The 17,353-nt window shown below is 45.5% G+C and overlaps 1 pseudogene; it reads right to left on the bottom strand.

Annotated features, from left to right (window-relative positions):
* Positions 1 to 8,935: 8,935 nt before the first annotated feature.
* Positions 8,936 to 11,150, bottom strand: LOC146187951 (uncharacterized; annotated as a pseudogene).
* Positions 11,151 to 17,353: the final 6,203 nt, after the last annotated feature.

The following is a 17,353-nucleotide window of genomic DNA, read 5'->3' as shown; positions in this document are numbered from 1 at the left end:
GTGCGATGTCAGTGCACGTTAAAGAACCCCAGGTGGTCGAAATTTCCGGAGTCCTCCACTACGGCGTCTCTCATAGCCTGAGTTGCTTTGGGACGTTAAACCCCACAAACCAACCAACCAACCAATTAGTAAGTGATAATCAGACATTGAAATTTGATAATTAGTCATTATTCGGTCGCTAACTGGTATTAATTATTCAATTATAATGCCTAAATTTAAGTCATTAGGTCAACTAGTCATCATTGATACCGTTAATAAATATTCAGTAATATTTAAGTGATAATTAGATCATTAAATAGCTATCAATTAGGTACAATTGATTATTTATTGCTCATTGCTAAGTCGTGATTAATTACGCAGTAATTAAATTATCAGTCAATTATTTTAACTCATTATTGATTGACATGTGGCCATATAAGGCACGCATTCGCGCATACTATGGTGGTGCTCTTTGATTGGTCGGGACCTCCATGACGTCATCCCGTCTCGACCAATCTGAGCCGCCGCAAAAGCCGGACACGTCTTGTGCACGACAGTACGAGCCATTAAAGGGTTTCGCCTTAAAGGCCCACTGTCCACCCTCCAGTCGAAAATATTTTCTTCCCCGATGACTGTGAAACTTCGCCCCCAAACGTACGATCACAAACTGTTTTTGAAAAGAGTAACTAATAACGCAGTTACAGCCACCGCAATCACCCGATCTGTCTTGTTTCTCTCCTCCCGTTCAATCGGAAAGGTTTTACACTCTCCTGCCCGGTCGTCTAGCCTCCGCAAGACATATTCCCCTTGCTCATCCTCATTTGGCGGGAGGTAGGGAGTGGCACTCTGCGTGTGCGAAAAATAAAAACGGGCCAGGGAGCGCGCGCCGCTGGATTCAGTCCGGCCGTGGCGAGGGTAAAGCACGCAGCGAGAGGTAGACACCCATCCTTCACCCTCAGATAGCGAGACGGACCAATGGGTGTCGTTTTCGACTACGACGTCATCCTTGCGGCTCGTAAAGGATGAAGCTGGTTTCCCGAAGGGGAGGATGAGAGAGCTTGGATTTGTATTTGTGCTGCTTTACAGCGCGCGTATCGCTGTAAGCATTTTGCACATACTATCTCCGGTACCTGATCGAAACACTGGGCTTTTTTGCTTAGAAGGCCCTTCCCTGGACAGTGGCCCTTTAAAAACTGCCACCCTCGCCCCCAGCCAATGCGTGGCCACCGTACTCAGCGTAAACGGCACCGGCCGTTCCTGCTGCAGCTGTTCGTCGGCGCCGAGTCGCCGCCACGGCGGATTGCTTTCGCCACCTTCAGAGAAGCAGGCTCTGTTGCTCTTAAATAATACGCGCTTGGATGAAGGTATCTCTAAAAAATATTTACTGGGGATCGCTGTTATGTAACGAGATTTTGGAAGGAACTTAAATAATACGCGCTTGGATGAAGGAATCTCTAAAAAATAATATTTACTGAGGATCGCTGTTATGTAACGAGATTTTGGAAGGAGTGATAACAGCAACAGGATCAAATTTCTGCTCACAGTCCTGTAGCAGCTGCCGCCGTTGTGGCGCAGCTCATCCGATCTCCTACTCCAGCTCCGCTGCTAAGGCGTCGCCGAAAGGACACCTTCCGTTTACTGTAAGACAATTTGTGAGAAACCTCAACTGATAGTAAGGCAGTTCCGCAAATAGGCAACTTACTATTTCCAACGGGCTTTTAGCTACGTCTTCAATGCGAAGCCGTTTAGGCCTAGCGATGACTAGGGCTTAGCGCACGGTCAGAGCGCTGTCGTCAGCTGCTCTCGCGGGCAGCACCGTTGCGGTAAAACTCGCGGCATCCGACACGGTATGTGTTACGAATTTGTAGTCTGCTTTCATGATGAGGCTAAGGTCGGGTATTTTTAGACTGGTCTTTGCGCCGAGCGAACGATCTAGCGAAAACGGGACTCGAAGGGGCTGGTGCAGTCGGAGGATACTCGAAAGTTCTATATAAGCGCCATTGGACAGTGCGCTACCTATTTTATGCGTTGCTTTTGACACTTGCTTTAGTAAGCAAAGTGTAGGTTGTCGGAAATGGTACGCTTTTTGCACACCATCCGTACCCCATCATAAACAAACGCTCCGACACAGCCGCTAACTTCGCAATGGATAGTAGTAATAAACAGGCTAGTTACGAAGCATGCAATATATGAATATCAATTTGCTTTCCTCGATAGCGTAGTCATTTTTGCAACATATTTAAGGCGCATCAACGTTTTAGCAATAATCGCAATTGCCATCATTTGGAAATGGACTTAGTTTAGTTGTGTAGAAGCACGACGAAAAAATGACAATCTCAACAAATGTCATTCGGTGGGATTGCTTGCTTTTTGCGTCGAACAACCTCGGTTCCCCGCCGCCGCTATTCTTGCTCGTTAGGCATCACTGTAAACTTGTAGAAACGTGTTCTTTGCGAGGTTTGATGCGTGTTCGAAAGTAGACACAACAATTCTTCCCGGACAGAGCGGAAGGTTGACAGCGGCTTATATATTTTAAACCACGACAACGCATGCACGGAGGCTGACATTACAGTGCTCTAGAATATCTAGAGCACTCTACTGACATGAGCAGCTCCCGACCGAACCCGCCTACGCTTTGCGGCTTTGACGAAAGGGGCAATTGTCGGCGTTTTGAGCATCGCTTATACCAAGGTGTTGTGTTATTTATTTGTTCGTTATAAAGCTTAAATGTACCGAAAGGAGGTTTTACATGAAGGAAATACAAGACAACGAGGAATACAAATAAAATTAATGACACTTGGGTAAATGAGAATATTCTGGCTCATGAACGGTGCTGCAGTGTGGAGTGTGGCTTCAGCAGGCAGGCCAACTACTAGTACGTGCGTAAGGTGAATAAACGGCTTTACTCTGACTCGAGCGATGAGAAATGCGATCAGCTGCTGTGAAATCTAAAGGATGACTGATCAATTGTGACAGGGGGAACGTCTGCACACATTCGGAAGTGTCTCCACGTCAGATGTTTGGGTTAGGCTTTGTGGCAATGACAATAGACGAATCAGAGTAATCACAGAGAATGAATCAGCTGCGCGATTCTGAACTGATTCGATGTTTTAGTGAAATAAGAAATGTGAGGGTTCCAAACTGAGCATGCATCTTCCAGCTTAGCTCAAGCGTCGTTTTTAATTCAAAGGAGTGCGTATCGTACAGATGTTACAGGATGTGTTTTAACGTTTAAAAGCGAGACATGAGGCTGGTAGTCGCCAAATACTCATTTTTCTGCTGTCATGTAGCGCTGATCTTCAGATTATTACAATTATTAATATTACGCTTTGCTAGTTAACTATTGTTTTGTAATATTTATTACTGTTTAGACCAGGCGGGTTTCGTTAGGCAGTACAGGGGGCTAAGAAAGAAATGATTCATCTTTTTTCTTGTACCTTTTGCAGACTCCTCCTCTCTAGCATTTAAAGAAAGCCAGCCATGCACAAAAAGGGCCAAATTACTGCACTGCATACTGCAGCTACACAACCCCGTTTTGACCAAGAAAAGAACCGGCGCGATAACTGTGAAATGAGTGATGGTGAAAACTATTTCCGCCAAAAGTCTCGTATTTGTGAGATGGTCGATGGGCCTCTTTATTTTTTTACCTTGTGATTGCGGCCGTCGGAACGTGTCTTTCGGGGTCCTCCGAAGGTCAATTTACTGCCCGCAGTTTTACCACAGTTTCGGAGCTTGTCACAGCAACCTCCCATTGCAGTTGGTTAGATATTAACCATTCGGCTTTGTGTTGGACCTCAGGGCACCTATTAGGATCTGCTCTTAGTTGGCCTTTTTGGCCTCGCAGAGAGTGCATTTAGAGGTGAGATGCCCTGGATTAACGAGGGTTATTTTAAGTGGGTCAGGGAGGGTACTCTTTAGGAGTGGCCGCCACGTCACGTGCTGGGTTTTACTGAGAGTCATCCAGGAATGTGTATTCAAGTCTGCTATTCCTAAGATACATGGCGATTTGTTACCATGTTTTTATGCGTTCACTGACCCCCCCCCCCCCCCCCCCCCCCCCCCCCCCCCCCCCCCCCCCCCCCCCCCCCCCCAGGAACGATTGGTCCACTGCCCGGTTTGCGAAAACTAGGGCTAAACTGTGGGCTGTTTCGTTCCCCTTATGGGACAAATGCACAGGAATCCGGATATTTCTGACCTGGCGGGGAGTGAAACGAGTAAATGTTGCTTTTCCAGTCACGCACAGCACTTTTAAATCGCTGGAAAACATTTAGAGGTAACTGCCGAAAGAGGCCTGGGAGATTTTTTACTCTTGCTTTTTATATTTTCACTTTGTGTCATTTCACTTTGTACTTATTGTGTTAATTATTTGCTGGAATGACTTTTACTTATTTTATTTCATAATTAATCTTGTTTTTGTTTCTGATCTTATTCATTTTTTCCTAATAATGCAATATCAGCATCATTTACTAATAATATTATGCTCATAGTAATCGTAATAATTACCATCGTCACTAATTTTCAATTGTTACATCGAATAATATTGCTTTCACATTAGTAATTGGTTTAGAGGAAAGGAAAGGCGCCACATCTGTCACAATATTTCTGTGAACACCTGAACTGTCGTAGCTTCACATTTTGTGTCTATTTCTGTGACCGCTTTTTGGCCTCAGCAACATAGCCTAAAATGCTTTCGTATTAATAATTCCACAGGTGGTATTGGTAATTGCAGTTGTTATTGTAGATTCCACAGCTTCCACTGCGCGTCTTCCAAACTTGGCAACGGCGGACAGGTATTTGAACTTCTGATCTACTACTGCTACTACTATCTGTATTTGGCCCCCTCTGCGTAGACTACTTCTTCGCGGTTAATGATACGATCAATCGGCTCACAGGAAGGGAAAGCCGCAGGGTCTCTCCCACTTGTGTCTGTAGACACCTGTACTGCGCTGTAAGAGAAGGAAGGCGGGAGTGAAAGTGGAGTGACAGAAGGGATAGCCGCAGTAGAGGGCTACGGAGTAATTTAGACCACCTGGAGACGTTTAACGTGCACTGAAATCGCGCAGCACACGGATGCCTCTTCGCTTCGCCTCCAGACGAATGCAGCCGCCGGCGGTCGATTTGGATTATCCGGGAGAGTGGTCGGTCACCTTAACCATTTCTCTACCACGGCTGGGGTTCCCATATTTTTTTTTTTTTTGGAGAACATTGGTTCTGGCCTTTCTTCACTCCCCGTGGTACTCTGGGTGCATATTCATTGTAATCGGGTGCTCAGCGATATGCTTGCAAGGAGGTACGGATTTTTTTTGTTCTTTTTACTTGTTTCGAAAGAGAGTTTGAGTTCCCGAAGCGTGTTGCTCAATGTAGTTGCATTGAATAGCTTTCGTATCGGCTGATCGTTGCGCTTCGGTTCGAGCCTGTTACGGATCGTGCAGAACAGGAGCGCAAAAAAAAAAATAAACAGGACGTAAGGGACTAACAGAAAACAGGAGTAGCGCAGACTACCAACTGAATTTTCATTGAAAAACAGGCCGTAATTTATACTCCTAATCAAACAAGACGAGTAATCTATAAACACAAGCAAACCATTGACAGCACGACAGTCACCTTATCAACCGACAAAGTTCAGAGGCAATCAACATGCATAAATGCCTAAGGGGAAATTAAAAACATTGCACAACAAGCAGTTCCGAGTTATCATCCGAGTTAGCAAGAACAGTGTCAGAACAACGTGGCAAAAGCTGAGTCAAACAACAAAAACGACTAAACAGAACCAAAAAAGGTGTAAACGTTTAAAAAAACTAAACAAAAAGTCATAGCAAAAGCTGAGTCAGACGTCGTAGCATAGGCAGTGTCGGAACATGGTAGCAAAAGCAGAGTCGGAGCATCGTAGCAAAGCAGAGACATCACAGTAAAACCATAAAAACAGAAACAAAAACAAATGGACACCATAGGTACATGCAGGTAATGCAGGCATTGCGAAATCAGGGGGTAGACGAGCCGTATGTAAAAGTGCTGTAAGATATATATAGCGGCTGAACAGCAACCATAGTTCTGCATAAAGAAAGTAACAAATTCCCATAAAGAAAGACGTTAGGCAAGAAGACACAATCTCCCCAGAACTATTCACAGCTTGCATAGAGGAAGTATTCAGAGACTTGGAATGGGAGCAGTTAAGGATAAGGGTAGATGGAGAATACCTCAATAATCTGCGATTTTCTGATGACATTGCCTTGCTAAGCAACTCGGGGGATGAACTGCAAATAATGATTGATGACCTAGACAGGAAAAGTAGAAAGGTAGGCTTGAAAATCAATATGCAGAAGACTAAGATAATGTTCAACAGCCTCGGGAAGGAACAGCAGTTTACATTAGGTAGCGAAATACTGGAGGTAGTAAGCGAATATGTCTACTTAGGACAGGTAGTAACCGCAGATCCGGACAATGAAAAGGAAATAACAAGACGAATAAGATTAGGATGGAGCGCATTTGGCAAGCACTCGCAGATTATGACTAGCAGCTTACCGGTATTGCTCAAGAGGAAAGTATACAACAGTTGCATCTTACCTGTTCTCACCTATGGGGCTGAAATGTGGAGGCTAACCAAGAGGGTTCTACTTAAGTTGAGGACGACTCAGAGGGCTATGGAACGAAAAATTGTAGGATAACATTAAGAGACAGGAAGCGTGCAGAGTGGGTTGGAGAAATAACTCAGGTTACCGACATTCTAGTGGAAATTAAGAAGAAATGGTCATGGGCAGGGCATATAGTGCGAAGAGAGGATAACCGATGGTCGCTTAGGGTAAAAAACTTGATTCCAAGGGAAGGAAAGCGTAGAAGGGGGCGGCAGAAAGTTGGGTGGGCGGATGAGGTTAAGAAGTTCGCAGGGGTCAAGTGGATGCAGCTAGCACAGAACCGGGTTAAGTGGAGGAATATGGGAGAGGACTTCGCCCTGCAGTGGGTATAGTCAGGCTGATGATGATGGTGATGATGAGGTACAACTTGGCATAACTGCGCAAAGGCAAGGTGAGGAGAAAAAAGGAGTTCAAAATGAACACAAGGAAGTCGTAGGCATACCCCCGCTTTAAAACAAAACCAAATCATTTAAATTGACCCATCCAATAAGCAATTTCTTTTAGTGACAAGCAAATTGACGGAGGGCTGACTCACCACTCTCCGCCCCTAGACATGAGCCAAGCTTCAGCTACCTCCCTTTCATGCTGGTCTTTTGCACGTGCCCTTATCCCTGATTCATCGTACAGTGGTTTAGATTTAAAATCGCACTCTGGCCCACAATCATAATCACAACCACAGTTTTTACATTTCTTGCAGTGGTCGGCAAGATGACCGCCTCCATTGTTGTCCACAACCTTCTATGCTCTCGTATTCTGTCATTACCACATCGGTCAGTATGGCCAGTATAGGAACTGGCACATAGCAACGGAGTGTCGTACACCACACCAGTTGCACAAGTTGTAGCTTTCAAAGCATGTTTTTTCGTACAATCTTCCAGCTTTTCCTTTTTCTTTCCTAAAATGCTGCATATCCCGGACATTTGGCATGGTGCCGAGAAAAGCAGGTTCACCTTGTAATGCTTTGCTACTTTCTGAAGATTGTGCGAAAGCTTGTGGACGTACGGGATCATGTGCACCGGTCGCTTTCCTTCGTCGCGTTGACGCGGATTTTTTGCCTTTCAGTTTTTGTAGAAGGGTGCGTCGTTCCGGAGTAGTCTCCTCCCCTTACACGGGGTGGTGCATCTCGCTCAGCTAGGCATAGAGAGGGAGAAGGGTGGAAGGGGGCACAAGGGTGGGCCCTAGTCATGTTATGTCTAAAATAATCCTAGCTCGGTGACATGCTCGGTCACATGCTCGGTCACAAAATGGGCCGAAATTGGTTGTCTGCCGGAGAAAAGTGGCAGGAGGGTGCAAGGCATTCTTACTGAGACCTCGGTGTCCTGCACCTTCCCATTCATATTTTCGCAGAATGATGCACAACACTTAGGAGACCATGCGAAATAAATCCGCACTGATCAGTGGGAAGATACGAACAGGTCAAGGGAGTGCTCCATGCCCAATTCCATGGATTCCACAGTGTTTGCAATGAAACTTACGCTTAAACTAAGAGAAGTAGACGCGACAGGGCTTTTAACACCGTCTTTTCACCCCTTATACGTATTTCCTAATTTTGCTGCCGAAATAATAAATATGCAAAAAGTTTTATTGCTCTCACATCGGTATTTTATTCTCTGAACTGATGGAGCTGCATAGTTCATCACATACACAATGAAGAACCCAAAGAAAGACGTCCACGCCGGGGAAGTGTACACTACCAAATTCCATTTTATTTCTATATGATGTTCTTTGACTACAAAAAAGAATATGGACAATACTTCAAAACGACTAAATGTCAGATATAAAAGAAAAAGGACATAAATCTAGATGAAAAAATTTAAGCGAAGAGAACAAAACTGAGCTATTGGAAACAATCTTTTCTTTCATTGTCCTGAAGAAGAAGCTGCATTATCTTCCTGCTGACGGCTACCGACGGCATACTCACACACCTTCCAGACTCGAAGTCATAGAAAGGCTGAGATATCTCTCTTCAAAGTATCCCGGACGTTTGCGTCCCCGAACCTGGACGGGCAAAACGTTTCACAGTGAGATTTTTTTTCTGTGCCATCTTCACCACTGCGGGAGCAATAGGTTGCCAAATTCCCTGGAGGTGACATTGCATAATGTGCCGTCCGATGCTCTATTAAACAGCCATCAAGGCAATGGCCTGTCTGCCCAACATATGCCTTGCAACATTTAAATGGGACATTCTGCCCCACTCCCTCGCAGCAGCTGACACCAGTGCGGCGCGCGGCAAAATGCAGCATGCCGCAGCCTTCTTTGGTGGTGGTGAACTCTTTTATTGCGCCCAAAAACAGGGGATCAGTAAAAGGACCGGTTGCGCTGGGTTAGAGGAGGTCGACGGGGCTCCCTTGGGTTGTCGCGGCCTCCACCGCGCGCTGAATAAGCCAGCGTTCATCTGCTGGCTCAGAAGTACGCAGGAGAGACTCCCACGTCTCTGGGGTGTTTGAGTTGTCTGTGTTGTGTGTACAAGTCCACGCCAAGTGTATGAGAGTGGCCGGAGTTGAGAAGTGTTTACACATGGGAGCTATCTGTTCCGGAAAGATTCTGCTGTAGAAGAGGGGGTGTGGGAAGCTGTCAGTTCGTAGATTGCGCCATTGGACGGCCTCGCGTCTTGTTAGATGGTGGTGTGCGGGAGGATATGTGCATCTTTGGAGTCTAGTGCTGGAGAATGTCCGTGTACTTGGTGAGTAGAGAAGTGCGTGATATATTAGTGTCATTGAAAGCAGGGTGGCTGATCATACTCTCGGCTCGGCAGATGAGATCTCGAGCGAGAGTATGCGCCTGGGCGTTTCCGCTGAGCGACTCGTGGGCTACAGCCCAAAGAAGTAAGCGAGATGTGGAGGAAGGTGCTGTAGAACGTAGAATGTGTAACGTCTGGCAAGAGATACGGCCAGCAGCGTAGTTGCGGATAGCCTGTTGAAAATCACTGATGACAACTTTGGTATTAGGGTCGGCTAGCACTAGCGCAATGGCAACCTCCTCAGCTGCGTTGACTGTTTCTACATTGCGAATGCTGCAGGCTGTGTGCCAGCTGCGGTGAGGGGCGAGAGCTACCGCCATCATTGCTGGCCTCGATGGATGGTAAGAGGCGTCCGTATACGTGACTTCCGGACGTCTGCTGAAGCGCTTCTCGAATTCACGAGCCCGGTCGGCCCGTCTCTCGGCGTGGTGTTCCGGGTGCATCCGTTTGGGAATGGGAGGGATGCAGAGATTTAGGCGATATTCCGGTGTAAGTTCAGCGTAACTTAGGGCCGATCTCAGCGGGAAGATCTCAACTTGTTGCAGTACCTGTCGGCCAGCGTGTGTGACTGAGAGCCGCCTATACTGGGCGGTGAGGGTTGCTTTCGATCAGTTCAATCACGGTATTGGAGATTCCGAGAGCCATGAACTTATGGGTATCTGTGGACATGGGAACACCTACGGCCGTCTTGTGTGCTTTTCGAAGTGACGCCTCTAGCCGTTCGCTTTCGGTACGAGTGAGACGTAAGTAGGGTCCAGAGCAGGTGATGCGGGAGCAGATGAAAGCTTAAACGAGGCTCAGGAGGATGGACTCTCGCATGCCATGGTGCTTGTTGGAGATTCGCTTGAGGAGGCGTCCGATCTGTGCCACCGACAGGTCGATGCGTTGGATCGTGATGTTGCTGCCGTTGGCCTGTAGATGCAAGCTCAAGTTCCTGATGTTATCTGTTCGAGGAAGCGGGTTTCCTTGCACCTGGAGGTAGATGTCAGGAGGTATATTTGGGGGGCGTCGTCCCGGGGAAGGGATGATGATATACTCGGACTTTTTCGCCGAGCAGGTGAGGCCAACTGTGCTTACATAATCTCCGATTCGTTCGATGCCAGTCTGTAGAGTCTCTTCATGCTGGCCGTCACTGTCGCACGTGATCCAAAGTGTGAGGTCGTCAGCATAAATGCTTTGATGCAGATGGGGAATTTCGGCCAGTAGCTTCGGCAGTCCTATCAGGGCGACATTAAAACGCATCGGTGAAAGTACGGCGCCTTGTGCGTGCCACGGTTTCCCGGAGAGAAGATGGAAGGAACTCCCGTGCCAGCTTTAAGTTGCACTGTGCGGTCGGTGTGGAAGTTTCGGATGTACGCATACGTGCGATGTCCAACACCGAGAGCCTGAAGATGTTGAAGAATCGCTTTATGGAGGACGTTACCGAATGCCTTGGCAACATCGAGGACGAAGATGACTTTCGTGTCTAGTGTACGTCTCAGGACTACCTGATGATGGAGAAGAAGCACAATCTCCGGGGCCGCTAAATGAGAGGGGAAGCCCAACATTGTGTCTGGTAGAAGATGGTTGTCTTCAAGGTATCGTGAGAGTCTGGCCTAGATAACGTGTTCTATCAGCTTCCCAACGAAGGACGTGAAAGAGATGGGACGAAGGTTGGCTAAGGTTGATGGTTTGCCCGGCTTGGGGATGAGGACTAGATTAGCGTATTTCCTCTCCTGAGGGATAATACCGCTGGCCCACTATTCTTGAAAATAGTCCGTAAGAGCATGAATGGATGCATCGTCTAGATTACTAAGCATTTTATGTGAAATGTGGTCAGAGCCGGCCGCCGAAGTCGTCCTGAGGCGATTGAGTTCTGCTCGGACTTCCGCAAATATGATTGGAGCGTCTAGACACAGATTATCCGCGCTTTAATAGAAGGGAAGTTTGATTGTTGGTTTGGGGCGGATGTAAGTGTTTATAAGCTCTTGTTTGACCTCGTCAGACGTGCCATGATACTGGTGAAAGATTCGCTCGAGCTGTTGGCGTGTTTGGAGTTTGCCTCCTGGTGGGTCGAGTAAATGTGGAATGAGGTTTCACGTGTTACGAGCGTTTTCAGTCTTGTTCATCTGGTCACAGATGTTGTGCCAGCTTTGTCCAGTGAGTTCTATTGCATAGTTTTCGATATTCGTATGTGCGCGCGCCAGTTTAGGTCCAATGTTGCGCTCCCATTTCTGAGTGGCGAGTAGAGCTTCGAGCGATTTCTTGCGCTCCTGATGGGTGTAGTAGCGGTCGCATTGTGGGACACTGTCCTCTAACTAAACGGTTTGTGTGGCGTCCGCCACTTATTTGACAATTTCGGTCATCCAGGCCTTGATGTCCGTAATGTTTGTCCTGCTATTTCCTATGCGTCCGGATTGAGTCCCAGTCAATAACTTGAGCCGGCCGCGTACAATCCTGGTAGACTCGTGTATCACCATTTCGAGCACGAAGTGATCACTCCCAAAATTTTCGTGAGTGTGACACCAAGTCTCCTTACCTCCGGAGGCCGTAAATGCATGATCCGGCGCTGTATCACGCTGTAGGCCCGTATCTTGTCTAGCAGGGTAGGACACGTCCGTGATAAGGATCAGCTGGTGCGTATGCCAGTCATTCCAAAGGCGCCGGCCTTTAGTAGAGTCGTAGTGGTAGCCCCAAGCGCGGTGATGCGCGTTAAAGTCACCGAGAATGAGGAGGGGTTGCCCCTGCGCCAGCTGCTGGGCTTTGAGGAAAAGCGGACCGAAAATATCCTTATGAACTCGGTGAGGGCTGTAGACATTGATTATAAACAGACTAGTGCAACGTTCACGTGAGGGTCGATTTAATATTTTTAAGAAGACGTATTCGGGGAAAGTTGGATCTAAATTGTGTTGGAAGACAGTGAGATTACGTTCGACGAGAGTAGCTATTCGAGGCGTTACTCATTCCGATAGCTATGTGTTGTAACCGGCAAGTTTCGTGTTCTTGTAGCATTCCTAGAGAGCTATTAGTTCAGGGCGATCACTCGCTGCGAGGAACTGCTGGAGGACCGGACGCTTACGCACGAACCCACGACAGTTCCACTGCCAGATGATGGTGTTACCCGAGCTGCTCGCCATGATTAGGCTGGGAGAGTTGTGGGGTTGGAACGGGTGTCGGCTCAGGGGCCGCGGGTACCACGGCAGAGAGGAGTTTGTCCTGTGCTTCTATAGCTTTGCTCAGAATCTCAAATTGTTGCGTAATTTGTGAGCCGATTCTGTGGAGTGAGCGTTCGATGTGTGCTTCTAAAGTCTTGATGCGAGTTTGAGGTTGCAGCTTGCCTCAACTTTGGCAAGACGCGCCTGCCAACCCTCCGGTGAATACGCAGGGACTCCCACTAGTCTAGACACACACAAAGCGATTATGGAATTGACAGCAGTCATTCAACAACTGATACTCAGAGTAGAGGCTCTCGAAAAGCCAACGGCCACACTCACTCCTTCTCCTCCGTATCCGCAGGGATCGTCTGAATCAGTACCTATGGATATCGCTCCTCCCAACCGATCGGCACAAAAACGCAAAGCAACGTCCAGCCTTCTTGGGCTCGCTCATTCCGTCTGCTATGTGATGAGCACACTACTTCCATCTTCCTTTTTTTTTTCTCTTTTGTGCATGCTGAACTATGCAGAGCAAGCAGTTAAGAAAATCACGTCTCCAGGTAGACCATGCGCAAGTTGTATTGAGTACATTTAGTATCTCAAATATACTTTAACAGGCCATACGCACTACAACACGTTCACTGAGTGCTCCTCTAATATGCTTAACACCAATAAACCTTCACGGTCTTTTTTATTTATTGCCAGGCTTTTCCACGAAAACTACACCACCAAACAATCAGAATCAAATTGTCCACACATAAGGTACAACGAATACAAAACTTTCATAATGCGGTATCTGAATCAACGTGCAGCACCATAAGCGGTCCGCGCAAAGCCGCGACTGGTTCCACTTGCGAATGGAGGACAGAACGAGAGAAAGAAGACGGCTGGCACACTATGAATCAGCACTGAACAAGGGTTGAAAGGGATCGTCAGTTTGCAAGCCGAGGCAACGTTTCGATGAGGGGACTTGTCTCCGTTTGCAAGGTACAAGTCCCCTTGCCGAAACTTTGGCTAGGCTAACGAACTAAGGCTCCCACTCAACCCTTGGTAATTCAGTGCTCTTTCATCCTACTCCTGAGAGCCACTCGGGAGGTTCCGTGGCCCATTTTTTTGATCGCGACAAATCACTCCAGGCACTCGCACAAATAAATAAGTAGAAAGCCCGCTTCGTACCATATTCTTTGTCTGACCGCCTGTCGTGCAGAAGAGCCTGGTTTCGGACCTCGATGACAAATTTATTTTATTGATTTGAGCATTTCTGCAACACGATTTTCTCCATTCTGGATTTCGGAGAAGGCGACGTCTTTTCGACCAAAAAGCAGAGGCTAGTGGAGCTTTGGACTTCATATTTTTTCCTTGCTTTTTTTTTATTTCAGTGCGATAGCTGATAAAGCTCCCTGTTTTATTTGGTCTACAGATGCATGGCCATTATCACGTATCGCAAATCCCAGCGCATGGTTTTGGCGTTCGGGCAGATTATGCTAAAGCAATCTCAATGCCATATGATAAACGAGGTAGTAACCAGCGGCGTACATCGAGACCGTTAGCTCGAACGCTTCCGTCGTTCGAAAGGCACCTTCAAGTAGCAAAACAATGCAGCACGGGACAGCAATAACGTTCTATGTTTTTTTTTTTACGTGTTTCGCAATCTTTCTCAAAATGATTCAAAATAATTGGACCAAGTATGAATATAGAGAGAGCGCTCGCGACCCAGAGTTAATTCTCTATTTATGTGAGAAATAAAATATCATGAGGAGCATCATACTGCGTGAAACAATATGTATATTGTTGCACTCATCTGGAATGCAAGTTTCTGCAATAATTTTTTCCGTCATGTTAAAATCTTTATTATTGCTTGAAAAACAAAACAATGTGTTACAAATGGAGAAGCGCAACAAACTCAATGCTTAGTACGTGACAGCGTGAGAAAATGAGCACCAATGTTGAGGTTTTTCCTTTACTGGGCATATTTGGGGTACCAAGCTTCATCTCGCTTGTTGCACTTCAACTTTCTTGAACACAACTTTCAATTGTGATACGACTGCAGAATATTATATGGTGTTGTTGTGAGCCTATTGATGAGCTATAAGCCTAATAATTCAATGCAACCCAAATCATGCTTCTAAAATTATTCCTACGCTTGTATCAAGTACTTAAGACTGCCGTTTAAAATCAGTGGGCTCTGGTTTTGGAATAAGTAGAAGAAAAATACAGACATTCTGAGCGTAACATTAAAACGTGACAATAGATGTACATTGCCTACAGTTTGCAGTATTTGTTTCGTTCCCTTAAGTTAAATAATTAGTAAAGACAAATTAGCTAGACCTTTTATTACTGGGTTCTGGAAAGAAGTGTCAACGCAAAAGTTGCAGATCTCAAAAATAGATCTCTAAGTTGTTTTCGTCATGCTGGCGTTTACGTACAGAGATTTTTCACCAGCCGACAACGCTATACCCGGGAACGCAAAAAGAGCTGCTTCATGACGGTGGCGCTACTTTATTGCCCCGATACGCGTCTCGCATAAAATATTCGCTTTTCTTTGCAGTGCTCCCTGCGACGAAACTTTGTGTACGCACTTGGCGAATAATTTAAAATAGCAACTGGTAGCGTGACAGCTTTCTTTTAACGCCAGTAAACAGAGGTACGGAAATAGCAGCATGATGACAAAAAAAGTAGCTAGGCGTTTTTTGAGGCAATTTACAAATATTTCATTCACTTTTTTCCTCAAGAAAATAATTAAAAATTACCGGATAAGCTCAATTGCTAAAAATAAATATATTGAACGAAAATAAACGCAATAGATTACGAAAGGCAGCCCTAATCAACTCTTAGCTGGTTTCGCTGGGGCTAAGCGCACCGCATATGATTAAAAAACTTGGTTTTAAAGAAACACGAAAACCAGCATATGAGGCCCTTAATTGTTCCACACTTTATACAGCCGAGCCTAAACTAAATGTAAACGTAACTAAGTTCATAAAGAAGACATCAAGCACTAATCCATAAAAACGGCTGTTCATGGTCGCTTGGTCGGGTGTGCATTATTTGCTCCAGCTAAATCTAACCGCCAGTTATTTTGCCTCCCAGTCGGTCACATAGAGTGATTCATTGAAACACACTGTTGTATTCCGTACTACCGGCAAGACGCATCATTTGAGGAAGGTTATTTTCAATAAGACGTAAGTTTTAAATTATAGCATATCTCAGCTGGACATGGGAGGCTATAATTATAAAAGATCTGAAGCCAATCGTTCATTGCAATCCCGTGCTTTTTACGCACATTGTGTCACCCTCTCCCCACTTTGGATTATGAATTTAAAAATCGTGCTTGAATCACGTTCTTTTGCTCTGATTTCAGCACACCCAGCGGAGAAGTAAGCTTTTTCAAACCAAAAATCCTTTAATCTGCAGTGTCTTTAGGGGTACACATTTTCATGGTCGAATATTACGAGAGCAGAGCAAAAAGGAATAAATTTTACAATGTTTCATTTTTAAGCTTCCACTTAAGCCCCATTACATTCCCAGATAAATTGCTAAGTTTGAGCCGCATAGCATTTATATAGTTCTACATTTTTCATTTCAACAAAAGTATGTCCAGCAGTAGAAGAGGAGAAAGTACGCTTCCGAAAAAAAAACTTAATTTGAAAATGTGTTTAAAACGTTGGCATAAAAAAATATAGCAACATTCACCATATTGTTTCCCAATATAAAATGAGTTGCTTCCTTTTGTGTGCTGCTCGAGTTTAATTACATACTTCCGCACATGGCTAATCACTCACAAAAATCAGATGAAGAAAAATAAGCCTGTACGTGGTTAGCGGAAACAAATGTTGCTATGCTTTCTGACTGATCATACGAAAGCGCAGCTACAATTTCATTCAACAGATGGTTAGTCCGCTTAGTAATACAGCAAAAAACAACTATTCACAATTAGGTTTTGATAAACTGCATATAGAAGACTTCACGGGAACAAAACCTGAGAAAGTTCCCAAACATGCCTTCTTTCTGTTTGCACAGAAAAAATCTTTTTTCCCTTGAAATCCTTGAAGAAGAATGAGAACAGTGATTATGATAATTTATTATTTTCGCAGCCTGTAGACCCTGGCATAGCTAAATTATGAGCGTAACCCGATAACTCTAAATTTTTTCGGACGTCTGCAGTTATTCACATGTGGTGTACTGACACTGAATGTGCTGGCCGAAAGGCAAGAGATGTTGCAGCACCCTGTACGCTACACGCTGTTACACTTTGAAAAATAGACGTTGAGGTGCAAAACATGAAGTCAGACAAAATTAAGATGCTGGTCACGCCTTCGTTCATATCATACCTGTATGCTGACTCTGAATGTTAAGTGGATACCGGATCTACCTCATAAAATGACACCAGCATTACGAGACAAGCACACATGTCAATCTGGCCAAACATTTATTTCAAGCACCTGATAACGCGTATCGATGCACGTTTTATCCGCAAGTGTGCCCACTGCATCACCTTCGTCTGTTCGCGCTATTTCCAGGAGCTTAACATGTACCAAATAGTCGGGACCGGATCTTTGGGTTTATCTGCCATATCGATGTGATAACTGTGGTGCATCACCTTTATTAGTCACATGAATACTCTGAATCCACCGCTGCCGTACCAAACCTTCCTCTATCAACTGCTAAAATAATACTTTCCGTCCACTAATAAGAGATAAAGACATATCAGTGCCACGTAAATGCCCCACGATTTTGTTTATCTTACTTACTTCTGATGTTCCTGCCTCTCTAATATTATGAACAAAACGAAACCGACTTTGTCCTTCCCTCGGCTTCTTGAATAGGCCGGTTGCGCACACGAAAGCTCAGTTCTGTCAGCATTACAGACT

This window comes from Amblyomma maculatum, chromosome 5 (assembly GCF_055883805.1).
Source record: "Amblyomma maculatum isolate TAMU_Amacu chromosome 5, ASM5588380v1, whole genome shotgun sequence".
Classification (NCBI taxonomy): domain Eukaryota; kingdom Metazoa; phylum Arthropoda; class Arachnida; order Ixodida; family Ixodidae; genus Amblyomma; species Amblyomma maculatum.
This window is presented reverse-complemented; position numbering and strand designations above follow the sequence as displayed.